Source organism: Petromyzon marinus, chromosome 23 (assembly GCF_048934315.1).
Source record: "Petromyzon marinus isolate PM22_M1 ecotype Great Lakes invasive population chromosome 23, UKy_Petmar_22M1.pri1.0, whole genome shotgun sequence".
NCBI lineage: Eukaryota > Metazoa > Chordata > Hyperoartia > Petromyzontiformes > Petromyzontidae > Petromyzon > Petromyzon marinus.
In genome coordinates this window covers 5,262,664-5,283,185 of record NC_133689.1, presented here as the reverse complement: position 1 = coordinate 5,283,185, position 20,522 = coordinate 5,262,664, and the positions used below count along the sequence as shown (strand labels likewise).

General features: G+C 48.0%; 2 protein-coding genes across 3 annotated transcripts in view; both read left to right on the top strand.

The window, feature by feature from the left end:
• The window catches only part of LOC116945221 (extracellular sulfatase Sulf-1-like), a 371,767-nt gene that overhangs the window by 147,564 nt on the left and 203,681 nt on the right, over nucleotides 1–20,522 (top strand). The window lies entirely within an intron of this gene.
• The window catches only part of LOC116945219 (uncharacterized), a 78,404-nt gene that overhangs the window by 14,843 nt on the left and 43,039 nt on the right, over nucleotides 1–20,522 (top strand). For both annotated transcript variants that reach the window (XR_012942630.1, XM_032959518.2), the window contains exons 7-9: nucleotides 1,278–1,360; nucleotides 2,172–2,308; nucleotides 12,078–13,898. The gene's annotated coding sequence lies outside the window, so the exon portion shown is untranslated. The remainder of the gene's footprint in view (nucleotides 1–1,277; nucleotides 1,361–2,171; nucleotides 2,309–12,077; nucleotides 13,899–20,522) is intronic.

The following is a 20,522-nucleotide window of genomic DNA, read 5'->3' as shown; positions in this document are numbered from 1 at the left end:
GTAACGGCCCTCTCTCTTAGACATTGCACCACTTCTGCATCACCGCTCTTCTCTGCGTGAAAGCTCCGATAATAGGAAGAATCGGCGCAAAGATAGCTTCATCGCCATCAGCCATGGTCAATCCACTGCTGGATGAAGGTCTCTCCAAGATGCCGCCACCTCTCACGATCCTGTCATGCAGTCCAACTTCATCCCAGTTTATTTCTGCCCATCCCTCTTGCAGTTTCAACCAGGTTCGATTCACCCCCAGACAGAGTCCGCGTGTGTCGTCCGTAGCGATTGTAGAGCCCAGAGGGCGCCCTGTTCGTTCCCAGTAATTCTTAGCGCCACCTGCTCCTTCACTGTCCCAGCCGACGCCATGGCTGGTGGATGCAGAGCCACCGGAGGATCGGGAGCCATGGTTTAGGTGCATCAGTCAAGGCGGGCGTTGGGGGGGTTGACCGTACTTGACCACGCTGGTCAGTACGGGATGGTGAAGAGCGCACATTTTATATCATCTTTCGCTGGGGACTTGACTGGGCAGGGTTGCCTCTATTCAGTACAGCTACTCAGGTCTTCGTGACACTGAAGATTCTACAGCCTGGGAAGGCTGTGGAATCTGTAAGTTGACACCAATCAGTTAGGGTTTGCAGATGAGAGGAAGCATAGATAGGAGGAGTTTTACTTTGTAATGACAAGGTCATGGGACATTTTAGGGATTTTTCTTTTGCACGAGACTCCAGGATCGTCCGCTGGTTCCAGTAGCTCCTGATTAACGCCATCATTTAACCGGTGTCGTTAAAATTACATTCCAAAACGAATCCGTTTTAATGACAGGTGAACGCAGGCAGGAGGGATGCACGTAACAGATGGGTAAGTGAAGGGCCCCCCCGTCATCTTGATGATTATTTAAATATGCTAATGATGCCAATGATGGGTGAGCAATTAAAATATGAACATTGCTTTCCGTTGCAAACAGGTGGCCATAATTGAGCTGCACCCTATTCCTATTTAATTAATTAATCACCCGCTCATGTCGCCTGCGAGGCTTGATTAGAAAGTTTAGGAGCTTGACACCGGCATGCGCGCGTGGCCGACCCTTTAACGTCACGTGGACGATTCAATCTCCACCGTTAAATAGACAGCGCGTAGTACTTCTGCGGTTTGCGCAAGCCACGGCATTAACCGGGGCGGCCGTTGTGCCTCGAACCGCACACACCGTTGAAAATGAGCAGGAAGCGATCGGCTACTCATCCATGTCGCACCACCCCCCACCCCACCCCCCCCCCCCTCCGCAGGTTTCTTGAAGACGGTGACCAGTCGACGCCCAGCACCCCATCCATCTCTCCCCCTCCTTCCTGTGCCACCGTCAGCAACACACGTGAGTCGACGCAGCTTCCCTGCCGCCCCAGTGGTGAGCCGCGGCTCCTGTTCCGGCAGGCGGTAGGCCGTAGATTCCGGTTCAGATTTTTGCAGTCGACTGTGGTTGCTGCCGGCTCTTTTTCACAGATGTCCGGGCATGGGCGGGTCTGTCAACCTTCGCCAACGGCTTCCTGCGAGAAAGTGTCTTGATGAGAGCCCCAGCACCCACTGGTGCACATCCTCTACTGCACCTACGCATGTCACCTGCAATTTAAAAAAAACCCGCGGCGGAGTGTGTTGCCAGCCTGAACTGGAGCCACGACGCGTATCTGAGAGACCTGGATACATGCGGAATGTATTATTCTCTGATGGTGGTGGAGAGGCGGGTGGATTTGGTATCCAACCACACTGCCTGCTGAACTAGAACTTTTCGCGTAGCCAAATGTGACTGAAGCTCTGTCATTACGAGATTCTCCAAAAAGGCTAACCTGCACTTTTTTTATTTAATCGATAAAATCATTACTGCTATTAAAAATCATCGATGTCTCGAGTTACCTGGCTGGCTTCTGGCTGGGCTCTTCTCCGCCCTGCACCCTACACTTTTAAGCCACGCCACACACGACCTGTCAATCAACTGTGGCACGTCGATGTATACTGCTGGTTGGACAGTGGCGTGGGGGGGACCCGTTGTTTCAACTCCCATGTCGGGAGATTTGAGACACTGACCTCTGGATTGCAAGTCCAGTGTGCCAACTATTTTTCCTCCGCCCGTCTGTTTTCGCCTATTTCCATGTGTCAATGCACCCGTCCATCTGTTGTGGTCGATTCAGTCAGCAGGCTGTTCAGGATCGATGACAATGAGAGAGGTGCTCATGGCAACGATGATGATGATGGTGACACCATTGTGGAGGATTTAGCGAACGAGTCAAGCGATGACTTTGAAAGTGCATCTCAAGTCACCGGCCCGGTGAGTTATGCTTGCCGATTATGTTCAGATTAGTCTAATTAGTAAAGCACAGGCCCGTGAAAATCCTGTACTTAAAGGGTGTTTGGTGGAATCAGCCGTGTGAAGCACGTGCATGCATATCAATCAATCCGAGTTTTGTAACGTGCCGCCATATGAGACAAAAGGCTGGGATGGAAGGGCGGATGGTACTGAGAAAATTACAATAAACTGGAGCGGAAGACAAAACCATTGTTTTTTAGCCCAGTGTTAAAAGCAGAGATTGTCGCGGCTGAAGCCGACTTCAGTTGGCAGACCATTTCAGACTACCGTGGGTGCAGATGGGAAGCTCTGTTCTGCTGTCCGAAGCCGAGTGGATTTCATACACAGCAGGTCCATATGCCGAATGAACGTATATTTCGTGATGGTACACATGAGTGGATGACATTGCCCAGGTAAGTTGGTTGAGCGGCTGTCGCATTGTATTAAGAAGCTGTGGAAGACGGCGAATCAAGTACAAAAGCCATTTGAACAATTGGATCTAAATGGGAGTATCTAATGCGAAGTTCTTGAGTAATATGGTTATACCTTAATGGAAGAAATGTCACGACCGCTGATGTCTTTGAGAAGGAACATGGCACAGAGAGAGAGAGAGTGAGATAGTACGAATAAAAACATCCAGCCATTTGTCAATCCACTGCTGGATTGAGGGCCTCCCCACGTCACGTCTATCACAGGAACATTTTGACCGTATTTTGCTACAATGCTCAGCGTGGGTTGGTAAAGGGAACAGCTCAGGACGGGTTCAGATATCGCTCAACATTTTCATTGTTAGCTGTTGCCATTAATTGGTCTCAGGCTCCTGGTTTTGCGGTGCTGTGTGCAAACCGTTCCGGCGCCACTCGATCCCCTGGATCTATACATTACATAACCATCAACGCAAACATTCAACGATTGATGGATTTACTAAGAGGTATTTCTTTGTTCATGACACAGGCATAAAATCGTGCGCGTAAGAATATTGTTTACAATTTATTCAAAAGATGTACAAAGGGCACCGTTAGGCGAATTGATGAGTGGGACAAGGCAGGGCCTATATGAGCCATATAAAGGAGACGGAAAAAAATAAGACAAAAATAATCAATTCTTGCATTTAATGAGAACACTGAATTGTTACCATCCATCAATTCGCAAAAGGGTTGAAATTGTAAAATGCGTGGGATCGATGAAAAAGATACACATCGAGCTTCCCGTACGTAGGGCGTACGGCGTAAATGAGGCATTTCAATCGCTAAATAAAGCATTGCCGTTATCCTCGGGGTGAACGAGAGAAAGGCATAGCTTCCTCCATCGCTCTAACGTGGCCTTGAGAGTATCGGAGCCGAGGCCCTCGCTTAACATCCCATCCGCGCCACATCCGACATTCACCCGGGCTCTCACGGCCTTCGCATGCCGTCTTGGCCACAGAGATCCCCTCCCTGCCATTCACCCCCCACCGCATGATCCCTATCCGCCACCCCCCCCCCGTACTCCTCCTCCCACCCTCCCCCTCACTTTCTCCGCTTTCCCCCATGGAGTTCTCACCAAAGTCGTGAATGGCCACATTGTGGAAGCGAGGGCTTTGAAGTCCCCTCCACACGACGCCGGTCCTGCCCTGTTACAGAACGTCATGGGATCTGCGGAAATGAGCGCTGGAAGCACACATGCTCCTGTTTTCTATATATACGTGTTTTTTTCTCTCTCTCTCTCGCTGTATGCACCCTTCCTATTACATCACCCCCTGCCCCCTCCTGATTCTGTTTTGTTTCAATTATTGTTCTGTATTTTCTGCAAACAGCGCCTGCATATTTGATTAAAACTCAGAAGTTACACTGGGGCGGAAACGATTTAAGAAATGGATAAGTCGCTCAAAGAGATGCATCTGAGTTGTGCAGCAGTAAGACGCCAGGGTGAGAGGTCACATGATGGGGGCAGCACCTTTTGGGCAAGTCACATGTATTGGCTTGGGAGCTGTGGAATAATATTTCTTCAGCAGTGTTTTCATGCCTCTGAATAAAAGTCATCGGGGGCTAGAGTACATAAAATGTGGTAATGTTTCTGCCTGGAACCGCCGTGCCGTGGAGATGGAACCAGAGCCTTCACTCGCCCAGTGCAGTGACTCAACTGATTTTGTCAGGAACCTATTGAAACATTTTGACCTTGATGTGGCCTAAGTTTTTCAGTTTACTTATTTTGGTATAGCCCTGTGAGCCATTCGGCTCTTGAATCGGGTGCAACCACAACAAACAAAAAACAAAAATACGAACAAGAAAACATCTTAAAGTGACTATGTGACTGTGCAAACAGAAAATCCATGAAAAAAACAGCAAAATATTCCTGAAAAAAGCACCGTACACCAACGCTGTGTGCAAAAAATCCCAGTGGGATGCAAGTCAAACAACAACAACAAGAAAACTTAGATTAAGGCCATCAGTCTAACTCCGTACTACAACAAAACAAACATGTCCAAACCAAAAAACGTTTTCTAAATCACCAAAAAATAAAGCCATAATTGCAACGTAACAGTGATCATAGGGACTGTCACCGAATTTTTACAATAAACTACATAAATAACATGTAACACCAAATCCTAGAGCCATAGCTGGCTGCATGAGTTACTCCACAACAAGAGAAGCATCAGTCGGAGTATCTTATTTTTCAATGCACCTTTAAATCAAAATACAGATAATACTTTGCTGCGTCACCCGGAGCGAAAACATTTTATTTTATTTTACGCCAATGAATAGCAGTGGCTGCTAGGGGTGTACAACTCCTCTAGAGCAGTTTTGAGAGAAGATCTCATTGGTAGCGATTCAAGTTGCAGTTTATTGGCAATAGCATTCCAGACCCTGGGGGCATCAATAGCAAAGGCCCTTACTCCAGTTTTTGTACGGTAATAGGAAATGTGAAGCTGGTAAATGAGCGAAGACCTGATGTAAAATTTGTTCTTTGAAACAGTGAGGAGATCCAACAGGTAGTCTGCGGATTTTTTTGGAAGTACATCGTGAAAAAATAAGATCTGGTGCACAAGCCGTCGAACATTAAGAGACGTTAAGTTTGATCCAATGTAGAGATCACAGTGGTGAGTCCTATATGGGCAGTTCAATGTAAATCTTAAGGCTGAGTGATAGATGGAATCAAGCTTCTTCAGTACAGTACTTGGGGCTGATTTATACACGATGTCACAGTAGCCAAGTAAAGGCAGTATGGTAGCTTTTATCAATTCCAAACGGAACATTGGGGGGAAGTAGTGCTTGTGTCGATACAGAAAACCAATTAATATTTTTGTCTTTTTACCAATATAATCAATGTGATCTTCAAAATTCAGTTTTGAATCCAGGATGACCCCAAGATACTTATAGATCTTGACGTGCTCTATTTGATAATTATTTAACGAATGTAATTGGAGGAAAATAACTTCCTGCTTTTGTCCTAGTGAGAAGCATAGCACCTTGATTTTGGAGGTATTCAGAACTAGTTTAAGAGCAACTAGCTCATGTTGTAGTTTGTTGAAATCACCCTGTAGCTTAGCAATCACGTCATCCGAAGAGCGGCCAGCAGTAATCAGTATCGTGTCATCTGCAAAAAGATTTACCCTGGAATGATCCAGGTCAGTGCCCAAGTCATTGACATAAAGAGAGAACAAAAGGGGGCCGAGGATGGAACCCTGTGGGACCCCTTTTGTTATCTTAACACTGTTTGACCTCCAACCATCTGTGAATACAGTTTGGGTGCGAGAAAAGAGGTAATTTTGTAACAATTTTACTGTGTTTTCGGAAAAACCGAGGCAACTTAGTTTACTAAGCAGGGTGTTGTGGTCTACTGTATCAAAAGCTTTGGACAGGTTTAGAAAAAGACAGGCACAGTACTGGTTATTATCAAGGCTACTGTAAATTTGATTCAGAGAGTCTAATGCAGCAGATGTGGTGCTGTATTTTTTTCGGAACCCAGATTGTTTTAGATGTAGTAGATTGTTGGTGGACAGGAAACTGCTAATTTGGTAGTTCAATAATTTTTCATCAATGGGGACAAAATTGAGATAGGTCGGTAGCTATTGGGATCATCTTTAGGGCCCCCTTTGTGAAGTGGACGGACATAGGAATGTTTCCATTCTAGAGGAACTGATGCTTCTTTGATGGACAGGTTGAAAATATGGGCTATAGGTTTGTATATTAGGTGACCAACAGTTAGTAGAGCAAAGAAGGGAATACTATCTGCTCCAGTAGAGGAGGACCCATTGAGGTAGGACAGTTGTTTCAGAACATTACTTTCGTGGATTGGCTGGAAACTAAATTCGTTTAATGTTTGGACAGGGTGTAGGAATTCGCATGAGCAGGGGTGACCCCCAATACATTATCAAAAATATTACCAGCTTCAGAAAAATTAAGGTTAAAATTGTCAACTATTTTTTTGGGATCTGAAACTTATTCCCCATTTCGGTTTAGCTCAACGGGCAGATTGTCTATTTTGGATGCCTTTTCGATACATTTGATTGTTTTCCAGAAAATCCTGGCATTTCCATGTGATTCCAGGAGAGTGGAGGAAAAGTAGGCATTTTTTGCATGCCGTATTTTTTTGACGCATCTATTCCTTAAAATCCTGTATTCTAGCTAGTCATTGACCAAATTACTTTTCTGAGCACATGCCCAAGCCTTGTCCCTAGTTTTCATGAGTTTGTAATCAAAGGATCAAACCATGGTGAACGGTTGCCTTTAGTTTTAAATCTAACCAACGGAGCATGTTTGTTAAGAATTTGGAGAAACGTGTACCTGAAGGTCTCACAAGCCGTAGTCAGGTTGGGATATCACAGACCTTGTCAATATACGAGTGAAGCACATCATTAGTATATGCCTGAGTGCTGAAGTGTCTCATAGAGTGCTTCTCAACCAAATTAGGGGGGGCTTTGGGTCTGGCTGATGATCTCACACCAAAAATGAAGGAGTGATCACGAAGGTTATTACCCAGAACACCAGTCAGTGTGAAATTGTGAGGGGCATTTGTCAATAGGACATCAAGCAAATATGACTGTCCCGGATTTTTTTAGGTTGGGTTTTGTGGGGACATTTATTAATTGAAACAGCTTAAATTAATCTGCAAAATGTGGCCACGGCCAGCGTGTTTAGCCAATTCCAATTTATATCACCCACTAAAACTATTTCACCTTTAGGGAGGCCCCCAAAAAGCTCTCTCATTGCAGATGCAGCTTCAACATCCTTCCCACAAGGCGGTCGATAGCAGCACACTACCAATATCTGTTGATTATTTGGGAGAGTTATTCTGAGAGCCCGACCTTCAAAGCAACATTTTTTAAACAAGGAGTGAGCTAGTGAACATGGAATAGTATTACGAACATAGATGGCAAATCCACCTCCTTTAGATCCTCGGTCAAGCCGAAAAAGGTTGTAGTTGTCAATCAAAATCTGCAAGTCATTGACGGCAGGAGTGAGAAATGTTTCTGTTAGGCAAAAAATGTCCGGTCAAGATTTGCCACTTCTAGTTTTAGTTGACTTAATTTAATCACAAGCCCTCTGATGTTGACATGTAGAACACCAACACCTTTCCTGCCAGAAAAAAATCTACGGAATTATACGAGTTATTTTCATTTGGGCCAGGATGAAGCTCAATACCACCCAGAAATAAGAAAAGTAGAATTCATATTTTGCACAAGTATTTTCTATGAAAGGATGAAGAGTGGCGAACCTTGGACGAATAGCAGTAGCTCGCAGATGGTGTTATTTTAAAGAGCAGAATGAAGTTTGGAAGGAGTGCTGGTGAAGTAATGGGACAAAGATAGGGTTTAAAAGCATACAATGATGGAGTGTAGAAGTGTCTATGAGCTGTTTCATTTGCAGGTGTAGTGGAAAATCGAGCAACAAGTATGGACGCAAAGTAACGAGGGTAGCTGTTTGTAGTGTTGAGTGTGGCACTAAATATGGCCGGGACGGACAGCAGTAGGATACACAGCAGGAGAATTGCCATCTCTAATATATCCGGGGTAAACACAGATTAACACACCAGTGGAAAAGAAAAAATATATACTTGTAGGCCGAGCGCAAGAAAACGTCTTGCCGCACTCGTCACACATGCACGGCTTCTCACCCATGTGCTAGGGTTGAACAGCGCCCCCCAAACAGATTCTTGGCTGTGGTGGGCTCGGCTGAACCGCTTGCACCGCCTCCTTTCCCCGCCGCAGGATGGTGCTCGAGCTAGCCCTCCTTGAGCTCAGCCCACGACTGGAATGTCGTTTCTTGGCCTCTCGTGTCTCTGCTGCCCGACCAGACGGCCCCACTGAAGCCCACACAGGGGTCTCTTCATTCACCACCCTTGGCCGTCTTGACGATCTCCGTGAAGTTTTCCAGGAACACAGCTTGGGATCCGTCGCAATGTTGCCTTGGCAGTAACAAGGTTGGGGTCCATGGCAATGTTGCCTTGGCAGGAACACAGCTTGGGATCCGTCGCAATGTTGCCTTGGCAGGAACACAGCTTGGGATCCATGGCAATGTTGCCCTGGCAGGCACACAGCCTGGGGTCCGTGGCAATGCTGCCCTGGCAGGCACACAGCCTGGGGTCCGTGGCAATGTTGCCTTGGCAGGAACACAGCTTGGGATCCATGGCAATGTTGCCTTGGCAGGAACACAGCTTGGAGTCCGTGGCAATGTTGCCTTGGCAGGAACACAGCCTGGGGTCCGTGGCAATGTTTCCTTGGCAGGAACACAGGTTGGGGTCCACGGCAATGTTGCCTTAGCAGGAATACAGCTTGGAGTCCGTGGCAATGTTGCCTTGGCAGGAACACAGCAAGAACACAGCTTGGGGTCCACGGCAATGTTGCCTTGGCAGGAACACAGCTTGGGGTCCGTGGCAATGTTGCCTTGGCAGGAACACAGCTTGGGGTCCGTGGCAATGTTGCCTTGGCAGGAACACAGCTTGGGGTCCGTGGCAATGCCGCCTTGGCAGGGACACAGCTTCGGGTCCGTGGCAATGTTGCCTTGGCAGGAACACAGCTTGGGGTCCGTGGCAATGTTGCCTTGGCAGGAACACAGGTTGGGGTCCACGGCAATGTTGCCTTAGCAGGAACACAGCTTGGGGTCCGTGGCAATGTTGCCTTGGCAGGAACACAGCTTGGGGTCCATGGCAATGCCGCCTTGGCAGGAACACAGCTTCGGGTCCGTGGCAATGTTGCCTTGGCAGGAACACAGCTTGGGGTCCGTGGCAATGTTGCCTTGGCAGGAACACAGCTTGGGGTCCGTGGCAATGCCGCCTTGGCAGGAACACAGCTCGTGGTCCATCGCAATGTTGCCTTGGCAGTAACACAGCTTGTGGTCCGTTGCACTATTAACTAGGCCTCACTCAGGCTGCGCCGTGTGCGCGATTAACTAGGCCTCAGGCTGCGCCACGTGTATGATTAACTAGGCCTCACTCAGGCTGTGCCACGTGCACTATTAACTAGGCTTCACTCAGGCTGAGTCAGGTGCACGATTAACTAGGCCTCACTCAGGCTGCGCCAGGTGCACGCACGAGCGCACATCACCACATCATCACACACACACGAACGCAGAAGTCCCTCTCGTCACGGCCACTCTCACACGGCTCACACGTCTCACTCTCATACGGCTCACCCTCACATAGCTCACTCTCACACACTCACACGCAGCTCACACACAGCTCATTCTCACTCACATTTTCACACAATCTCACGCACAGTTTACACTCACGCAAAACAACTCACACGCTGCTACACACGCCGCTGCCGCCATCTTGACAGTTCGACAGCTGACCATTCAGTGACCACGCTTCATTCTGTTTTAACGTTTATTTCCACCTATTCCACTCTCGACTAAAACCAGGATATATTTCTCAGTAAAAACTAAGTCTTTCAGAACTGTGCGGTATACATATGTATGTTGAACTTCTTCCGCGCTGTAAGTAGTCAACCGTGACAATCGGAGGTACTGTAATAAAGTGCAACGCAATCTCACCGGTACTTGGTGCGAAACAATTCCTCCCACGATACACAGATTCCAATTCCTGGAGTGGCCAGGTCAAACCCAGACAGGTGGCAACCCTACGCCACCTCATTCATAATGGAGTTATACACATACAGTGAGGGAAAAAAGTATTTGATCCCCTGCTGATTTTGTACGTTTGCCCACTGACAAAGAAATGATCAGTTTATAATTTTAATGGTAGGTTTATTTGAACAGTGAGAGACAGAATAACAACAACAATATCCAGAAAAGCACATGTCAAAAATGTTATAAATTGATTTGCATTTTAACGAGAGAAAAGTATTTGACCCTCAATCAGAAAGATTGCTGGCTCCCAGGTGTCTTTTATACAGGTAACGAGCTGAGATTAGGAGCACACTCTTAAAGGGAGTGCTCCTAATCTCAGCTTGTTACCTGTATAAAAGACACCTGTCCACAGAAGCAATAAATCAATCAGATTCCAAATGCTTCACTATGGCCAAGACCAAAGAGCTCTCCAAGGATGTCAGGGACAAGATTGTGACCTACACAAGGCTGGAATGGGCTACAAGACCATTGCCAAGCAGCTTGGTGAGAAGGTGACAACAGTTGGTGCGATTATTCGCAAATGGAAGAAACACAAAAGAACTGTCAATCTCCCTCGGCCTGGGGCTCCACGTAAGATCTCACCTCGTGGAGTTGCAATGATCATGAGAACGGTGAGGAATCAGTCCAGAACTTCACGGGAGGATCTTGTTAATGATCTCAAGGCAGCTGGGACCATAGTCACCAAGAAAACAATTGGTAACACACTATGCCGTGAAGGACTAAAATCCTGCAGTGCCCCTGCAAGGTCCCCCTGCTCAAGAAAGCACATACATGCCTGTCTGAAGTTTACCAATGAACATCTGAATGATTCAGAGGACAACTGGGTGAAAGTGTTGTGGTCAGATGAGACCAAAATGGAGCTCTTTGGCATCAACTCAACTCGCCGTGTTTGGAGGAGGAGGAATGCTGCCTATGACCCCAAGAACACCATCCCCACCGTCAAACATGGAGGTGGAAACATTATGCTTTGGGGGTGTTTTTCTGCTAAGGGGACAGGGCAACTTCACCGCATCAAAGGGACGATGGACGGGGCCATGTACCGTTAAATCTTGGGTGAGAACCTCTTTCCCTCAGCCATGGCATTGAAAATGGGTCGTGGATAGGTATTCCAGCATGACAATGACCCAAAACACACGGCCAAGGCAACAACGGAGTGGCTCAAGAAGAAGCACATTAAGGTCCTGGAGTGGCCTAGCCAGTCTCCAAACCTTAATCCCAAAGAAAATCTGTGGAGGGAGCTGAAGGTTCGAGTTGCCAAATGTCAGCCTCGAAACCTTATTGACGTGGAAAACATCTGCAAAGAGGAGTGGGACAAAATCCCTCCTGAGATGTGTGCAAACCTGGTGGCCAACTACAAGAAACGTCTGACCTCTGTGATTGCCAACAAGGGTTTTGCCACCAAGTATTAAGTCATGTTTTGCAGAGGGATTAAATACTTTTTCTGGATTTTTTTGTTGTTATTCTGTCTCTCACTGTTCAAATCAACCTACCATTAAAATTATAGACTGATCATTTCTTTGTCAGTGGGCAAACGTACAAAATCAGCAGAGGATCAAATACTAGTTTCCCTCACTGTATGTCATATGTTTAGCCTCATAAATCCATGGTGCTTAATCCACAATCTATTCTGAAGCTTCCGAAGGTCAATATTAATTCACATGCTTGTCTCTCCTCCTTTGCAGAGACATCCCATCTGGGATATAGAGGGAGACACTTCCCGTGTCACCGACCACTCCGCTAGAGCGCCACATTTCACCATCGATGGACAAACCGAACCGTGGGCCTCTCGTGTCAGTGATACCATTACCATGCAGACACAGCAAGTCCCCCGTAGCCCCCTGCCAGGTCCTGAGTGGGAAGGCGTTTCCCGATCACGCCCCGCTTCGTCTCCTGGCAGCCCCATGGTGAAGAGCGACCTTCCCAGGGCCAAGCACGTCAAGGCAAAGTCGCTTTGCGGGGAAGATCGACGGGACTTTGATGGAGGACGGTCACGGAAAGGGTTGCACGGCGGTACAGCTAGGCCCACGCAGTTATCAGCAGGTAGTGGTGTAGGAGCCAGAAATGAGATGCCATTCCTGGAGATTAAGAAGCTCTTCCCGGAGCCAAGAAACAAAACTTCCAGTGCGTCTTCAATTAAAACACGGAGAAACAGGCCTCGGAGTTTTGCAAATGAACCAAATAAAAATCCGTTGAGTGCAACAGGGAACGTACCTGCTAGTGCTAAAGATTTGATTAGGCCTCTCTCTCCTAGCAACCGCAGTGATTTGTTTGAGCAGCTTAGTAAGCATAGCAGTAGACCCCAGAGTGGAATATCCCAGACTTCCAGAAATCAAAGCAGCAGGCCACACACCCCAACAAAACATAGTGAGGCGTTCCACCAGCCCATTACCGACAACAGTAGACCTAATACCCCTGCTTATGAGTGTGGTACATCACAACAATCGAGAATTAGAGGCAGCAGGCCACCGACCCCTGTTAATCAGAGTGAGTCATCCCAAGAATTGACTAGCAATAAGTTTTGGTCATCAACTCCCATTAGTCAGAGTGAGCCCTTCCACCAGTCTGTGATCCATTCAAGTAGTCCACAAACCCCCAACAGTCACCGGGAAACATCTGCACAATCTCCGATTTTAGGGTGCAGGCCAGACACCCATCCGAGTGATAATGAGACATTCCAAAGGCCACATCCCAAAACAAGTAGGCCACAGACCCCCATTAGTCAGAGTGGAGGGACCAAACAGCCGAGCGGCAATCCTAGTAGGCCTCAATCGCCTAACATTAGGAGTGAGGCATTTCAGCAGATTGGTCGCAGCAAAAGTAGGCCCCAGACGCCTATCAGTGGTGTTTTAACATCTCAAGACACTATGAATACTGCAAGTAGCAGACCCCAGTCTCCTGCTAATAACAGTGAGCTATCCCAATGTCCAGTTGGCAGGCCGAGTAGGCCTCAAACTCCTAGTAATGAGCGTGAGGCATTTAAACACGCTGATATCGACAGAAGTTCACCACAACCACCTATCAATGATTATGAAACGCAACAGCAGGCTAGAAATATGACAGATGGCAGTCCTGCCACTTATGATAATCAGAGTGTACTGTCCCATCATCCCATTGGTAAGTCTAGTAGGCCTCAAACTCCGAATAGTGGCAGTGAGCCGTTTCAGAAGCCTGGTACCAATAAAAGTAGACCACAGACTCCTACCAGTAATTGTCCAACATCTCACCAAACTAGAACCTCCACAAGCAGTAGACCTGCCACCCCTAGTAATCCAATTGGACTGTCCCATCATCCCAGTGGCATCTCTAGTCGGCCTCAAACCCCTGGAAGTGTCCGAGGATTGTCACACGAGTCAAGAGACAGAGGAGACGATGCTGTGGTGACCCCAACTCGAGACGGCGGAGCGGAGAGCAAGGGACATCCAGGCCCAGCGTTCGAGGAGCAGAGAGATCCAGCGCGAGACCAGAGCCATCTGGAGTTCGACAACACAGAGGCCTCAATGCAGGTGCGCACATGCACCCACATAGTTCATCCTGCGTGTGTGTGTGGGTGTGAAGTGATGGGTTAGCTCACTTCCCTCGAATGCAGCAATCACGGTTGGCTTCGTACGGTGCAAATGAAGTTCAACATGCATAAAAGCATTTCATGTCAAGGCCAAGTGGTATCTGAACCTGTCCTAGGTGTCTTCCAGGTTTATTCAGCCATAGAGGGGAATCCGATATAAGTGTGTAAATATTAGCATCAAGGAAATTAAGGGTGGAGTGCCATGGCACTTCCTTGCAAGCCCTGCTTGCCTTAATAGATGCTCACTAAGAGCATTGGGCCCCTTAGGCAATTAGGATGTATGGGGGGATCTTTGTCTTTGTGTGTGGAGAAGGGGTGTCGTTGTTAGCACGATGCGTCGTAATATCAGCTTCAAATTCATGTTTTTTTAAAAGCCTGGTGTGATCCATCAACCCTGGATTACAGGCGTTTATTGCCGCTAATATATTAAACTCATCCAAGGGGAAGTGTCCGTGCCTTGATTGGCATAAAACTGCTACTATCAGGTAATTAAGCTGAGCAGTTCCTTCACTCTGAGCTTATTGAAAAGCACCTTTGCCTTGCCCCCTCGGTGCAATCAGGTCCCTCACGAAGAGAAACTCCCACTGACAATTTCCTGCCAGGAGCCGGCTGTTAATTAAATGAGTTGTCTGGGCTTGAACTGTGAAGTAATGTTTTTCGAGTTTCTAGCATTTTCCTTGCCTAACGTCGAGGAAGATGCATCACCCATGGCTCAAAGTAATGTATTTGATCATTTTAATACACTATGTTTTCACGGCTGCTATTTAATCACAATATCGAAATGTACTGCTTCTTTTTTTTTGTATCTTACAATGACCATTTTTTTCTAGGGATAAATGGCCAACTGCGGTTGTGTACGGGAAAATATTAGAATGCAGATATTTAGTTTTATCTCGATTTGGCATTGCTTTTTTTTCCGGTGGAACGATGGGGATGTGCTTTCGTCTTCATTTCTCCTCCACGTTTCGGAGTGAGTTTCGCAGTCCGCGCGTGGCTGATGTCGTGCAAAGGGGAGCATCCGATGCGCCACTGCGCACGCCACAATTGTGGGACGGCCCGAAGTGGGGTGGGATCACAGGGCAAGGTTAACAATCACGGTGGCCAACAATCACGGGAAAGTTTTCGCTTTGCTGCCCCCTCCCATCCCTGCCCCACACACACACCCATGCATGCATCTGCACACACAATCAAAGATTCCTCGTGTAGCCTCATGGGCTACTGATAATACGTCCCAGGGTGGTAGAGGTGGTGGGGTTGGGGGGTGGAAGCACAGAGCTATGAACCCAGCAAAGTGATTTGGCCACGGCTACAGTCAGTCAGCTGCAAGTGCTATCTGAACCATCCTTCACGAACTCTCACGGTGAAGTATGGATAAACGGCTCCTACGACCGGCACGGCGTCGAGAGTGCCTTCAACCAGCAGCGGATTGACGATGGGTTGTAAATTGCTTTCGTAAGTGTTCATTATTTCCAAAAGGGAAAGCATCCTTTCGCTATCTACGCTTTGAACGTTGATCTCGACATTTGCCGTTATCTATGCGTGCGGTCTGAGCAGCCGTTATCGCTGTCTTTGATCCTCACGTTTAATCTTGAGCGATGCAGATTTTAATTCAGCGCCCTTCATCGAGTCGCTGCTGCCTCTGGTTGTTGAGTGCACGTGCAGAGCGGGGGCCCACTGGTCCCATGCATCGCTCAAGTGGCGAGATGGGAAGAGGCGAGCCGTCAACGCTATTGGGCGAGACAAATCGGCTCATTGGCGAGACTGTGCATGCACCATAAGTAAAATATAAACACATATTTTTTAAAAAAATACGATCAAATGCAAAAAGCATTGCGCGTGTGTGTGTGAAAATCCCCTGTCCCCACACACACACACAAAACTTTAAAAACGCGCTCCCTTTACATGTATTAAATTAACTTCTAATTAAGTGTTTCAAAGTCAGCGGTGAATGGAGCTCAGCATGGGCCTGTGATTGATTGACGAGCATGTAACAGCTTGCAGGGTGGCAGCCGCCATAAAGTCGGAGAAATCAATTTGTCGTTAACGGCCGAAGGATGCTGCACATCAAACTCACGTGGGCTCTCTCTCTCTCCAAAGTCCTGACGTTTTAATGAAGCCCACGGTCGCATGAGAGAAAATTATGCCGGTAGTAATTACATGGGCGCGATGGGGTGGGGATGTGGGTTGCTGGGCATGTGGGTTGCTGGGAGGGTGGGTGGGTGGGCGAGACGGAGAATGTTTTGCATCTGTGCACTGTGTGCGTTAGGGCCCTTGCCTACGCCAATTTTAACAGGTGGCATCTCCGCAAGTTGGTTTCGGTAAATAAGACAGCACGCAGCTGGGGTGTTGTTGTCCATGCGTGGCAGTGCAACTCTGCAGTGTCTTTAATACAACAACAACAACAAACAATCCGTAGATTTTTTTTCCACAATACAATGTAAGCACCTCGATGAGCTATATGGGAAACTTGTCATCAGCAGCAGCAGCAACCATGGTCAATTTACTGCTGGATGAAGGCTCCCACAAAGCCTCCGTCATCTCTCTAACGATCCTCCGATGTAATAATTCACCTCGCACGTGCACACAAGCTGATGTCATTGATCCATCTCCTCCGTAGACGTACATGTGATATATATTTTAGTTTATTTTTCCGGTATATAAAACCGTCATATTTTTCTTACTGGTATTCATACTCAGTTGCATATCGCCCCACTCTAACCAGTGGGTGTGATTGTATGTATTCACGTTTGATGACATACATGTTTAAACAGCTTACGTGATCAAATTTTTCGACATTAGTCGAGGCCAAGGTACACAAGGTCATCACGACCAATAACATTGATGCCACCGCAACTTGCCTTAGCTTTGCCATCGCTCCTTTCCTTCTGCCAGATCCCAGGTCGATTTCACATTTGGCACCCAACCTCCAATGTCTGCATTTAGAGTCCACAATGTGGCCCCGTGGACTGTCTTTAGTTCCAGTAAACAATCTAATGAACTATTATTTACGTTACTAGGGTAGACCCACGGAGCTACGGAGCTCTTTTTCGGAAGTGACCAGGCCACAAAGTATCGCTCAACGTAGTGGCTCGTCACGTGGAAATGCATTGCAGCCGAATACTCTTAAACGCGCTGATGTGGAGGGAAAAACCGGAAGGACCCGGAGGAGATTCCACGCGACCACGGGGAGAGACACGCAAACTCCAAACACACAGGCGTCAGGGTCGGGATCGAACCCACGGCCTCCTGCTGCATGCCAGGCGAGGTGGTCGACGTCTCGCCGGCGCGGCGCCCCAAATCCGCTGTTGGACTTCTGTCGCACTTCCATGACCACCGTCCTCTGGCTGTGCGTCTTCTCCGTCATCGCCGGCTTCTGGGTGCCATTCCACACTGGGCTTGCAATCCAGGGGTGGGCTGTTCGCATTTCGATCTCCCGGCATGGTAATTGAAACAATGAAGTGTGGGGGGGGGGTGGGGGGGAAGTTTCGTAAGTACCACCCCTCCAGCCCACCCCCAACCGCCTGTGTCCACCCAGCAGTGTTAATGACTTTCGCCACAGGTAGTCGGATCGGCAGGTCACGTGTGCTGGGGGCAAAAGTGTGGGTGCTCCTAACCCTCTTCCAAAAACCGCCTCTGGTTAACGTGGAGGAGTAGGCCAAATACCCTCTCGGGTTCGCCTCCATAGTGGCGGTCCTTCCGCCAGCAGTGGCGTGAGAAATAAATAGCAGCGCGCCACCTTTACCTGTTAGCGTCATGTATTTTACATGTGTTTCTACAAATTATACACCAGACGACGTTGATTCAACAATGATGATGACATTCATGACAGGTGATGATGATAATAATATATGCATTGATTCCTGGCAATGCCTCATTGAGTCTCAATATTGTTTCATAAGAGTCCTGCATTGGAATGTTTGGCATAATCTATTCAGTGCTTAGAAGGTGCGGTGAAAATGGAATATCCAAATTAAACACGCGCTTACAACTGGATAACGCTCAAAGCTCTGCACAGACAGATCCAAGAATCCATTTGCCGTCTCCAGGCCACCGTGCATCCAAAGCCCTGCAGCTCCTGGCATTCCCAGACAGTCTCTCCACCCCTGTCCTAAGCACTTCACGAAGCGCAAAACCCTCCAAAAGATTCCCAGATCGGACGAGGTCGTGGATGTGGCGGGTGGCACATTTCGCGAGCGGCTGGCCACGAGATCATTGATCGACTCCGCTTGCTTCAACGAGCTGCCAATGTGCCGGGGTGGGCTGTTAGGTGGTGGGTGGGGTGGCACCGCTTCGCAAGCATCCTGTCCATTGCTTCAGCTGGCACGTACCAGAGGGATGGGGGTGGGGGGGGGGGGAAATGAAAGGGCAGCGGCGGGCTCCTTTGTTGAGGCGCGGACGTGACCGACGGATCGAGTCTTTCTTTTTTTTCCCATGTCTTGGAGCGATGCGCAAAGTTTCGCGATGCCGCAGTCCGGGGGGCTTTGAAGGTCGTCGGGGAACGGGCGGGCCGCGCCGTGCTCGGGTTCCGTTGCTCCGAGAACGTTCCGTACGCCGCCGTGCAAGGTTTTGAGCAAGGGCGGTTTCCGTTTGTTTGTCTTCATGCATTTATTCATCATGTGTTTGTTTATTTATTCTCGTCGCCGCGCTCTGCGCACTGCTCTACTTACTACGCACGGTGGGAGCCGACTAAGAGGCGCTGCGTTGCGCTGCGTTGTCAACCGCGTTAATGAGTGCTGTCTCGTCAACGTGTGAGCGTCTCAGATACTCCGTTGTCAGCTGTGGCCGCGTGTGTCTGCGCGAGTGCGCTCGCGTGTTTGGTTTCGCGTTCATTCACACCTTTTGAATTACGAGCAACGAGCCTCGCGGTCGCTTTGCTGCTAGCCATGTTAAATTTGTGGGATTATCGTACAAAATTTTAAAAAATCCACCCTCCCAAAAAAAACACAACAAACACCGTAACAACGAGCTAATAGTCAAAGAGTGTCGTTGTATTTACCCTGCGCGTGCTTGCTCGTGCCCCTGCCCACGTAACTTGTCACGGACCGTCACAGCGTCCGCGTTCCGCACGGGCGTTCCACGATTTAAGGAATGTCCTTCATCGAGTTCGTAACGGGCGGAAAGGATGCCTTGCCAGTCGCGGTTGCGGCAGGGGCTGTGATACACCGGGCAAGACTGTAGGGGCACGATCGTGGCGTTTAGGCTAAACGGTTAATGGCTTGCGTTTCCTCCGAATTAATGCCCGGGAGCAGGTGTGGCATTGCAATACTGATGTTTTCCCCACAGACGAAATTATCAAGTGTGAAGAGCGATAATGTTGCGTGTTAGCCAGCACACTGCACCACGAAACCCGGCGATCTGAGTTCGATTCGCGCTCACGGATAACATCGGTGACGAAATGTCTGAAACCGGTCCTGTGTCTCTCCGAGGTCAACTCGGCATTAAATGAGCACCTGGTGCAGTGTGCAGACATCGCCACTCGGGAGACAAAGGCGGCCCGGCGTCCTGCTGGTCAGCCATCATCACCTCGTGTGCCGTGCCGGCCTTCATAGGAGCTCGCTAACAGCACTTGCCCCCCACAGCCTGTTTAAGGCTTCACGGGGGGTCGTTGCCTTTTGTAGGAGGAGCAATGGTGTGTAGTTTCTCTTTGGTTCTTTCGGTAAGGTCGCATCGAAAATAAAATCAAATAATAATGTAATACGACGTTTCGGTTGCAACACAAGCAACCATCATCAGGTAAGAATGAATGATAAAACACAGACACGGGAACAGCATAGGAAGACACACGTGCTAGGCGTATTTTTGTGTGTGTCTCTCTCTGCATACAGTATGTGTCTGACTTTGCTGTTCCCGTGTCTGCGTTTTATCATTCATTCTTACCTGATGATGGTTGCTTGCGTTGCAACCGAAACGTCGTATTCTATTATTATTTGATTTTATTTCCTACGTGACTTTACCGAAAGAACCAAAGAGTAATTCCTGCAGTCACGCAAGCTTCGAATATGATGTATAGTTGATCGGCACACTGCAATAGTGACCTGGGTTCAATTCGAGGGCGCGGATAATATCGGTGGCAAGTCGTAGCGCAACTTTTCCTGGTCCGCCCCAAGGTTGACTCAGCCTTACATGAGTAGCTTGCACGGAGCATAAACAATGGCGAAGGGGAGGCATTGAATTCTGGGCTGACCACATGGCCACATGGTACTTGCGCACAACACTTGCCACAACCGTGGCAAGTGTTGTATTTGTTTTTGGTCAATTGTACCAATGTGTCGTTCAATGTTCTAAGATTACAGAGATCTGCGTTTTATTCTGGATGATTTGAGGAGCATTGCATCTCTCTTACGTTTTAAGCATCCCCACACTGTCAGATTGGGGCATTGGACTCCTTTCTTGATTAATATGAATGAAAGTGCTTTGGAGGCACATCTCACTTGAAACGATTGTCATTGGACGGTTCAATTAAGTTTTAATCTAAGTACTACTTTTTTCCATCTCGTTTATTAATTATTGTCCAATTGAGCTATCGGCGTCATGAAATTAAGTGTCTATTGCGATATCTGACAGA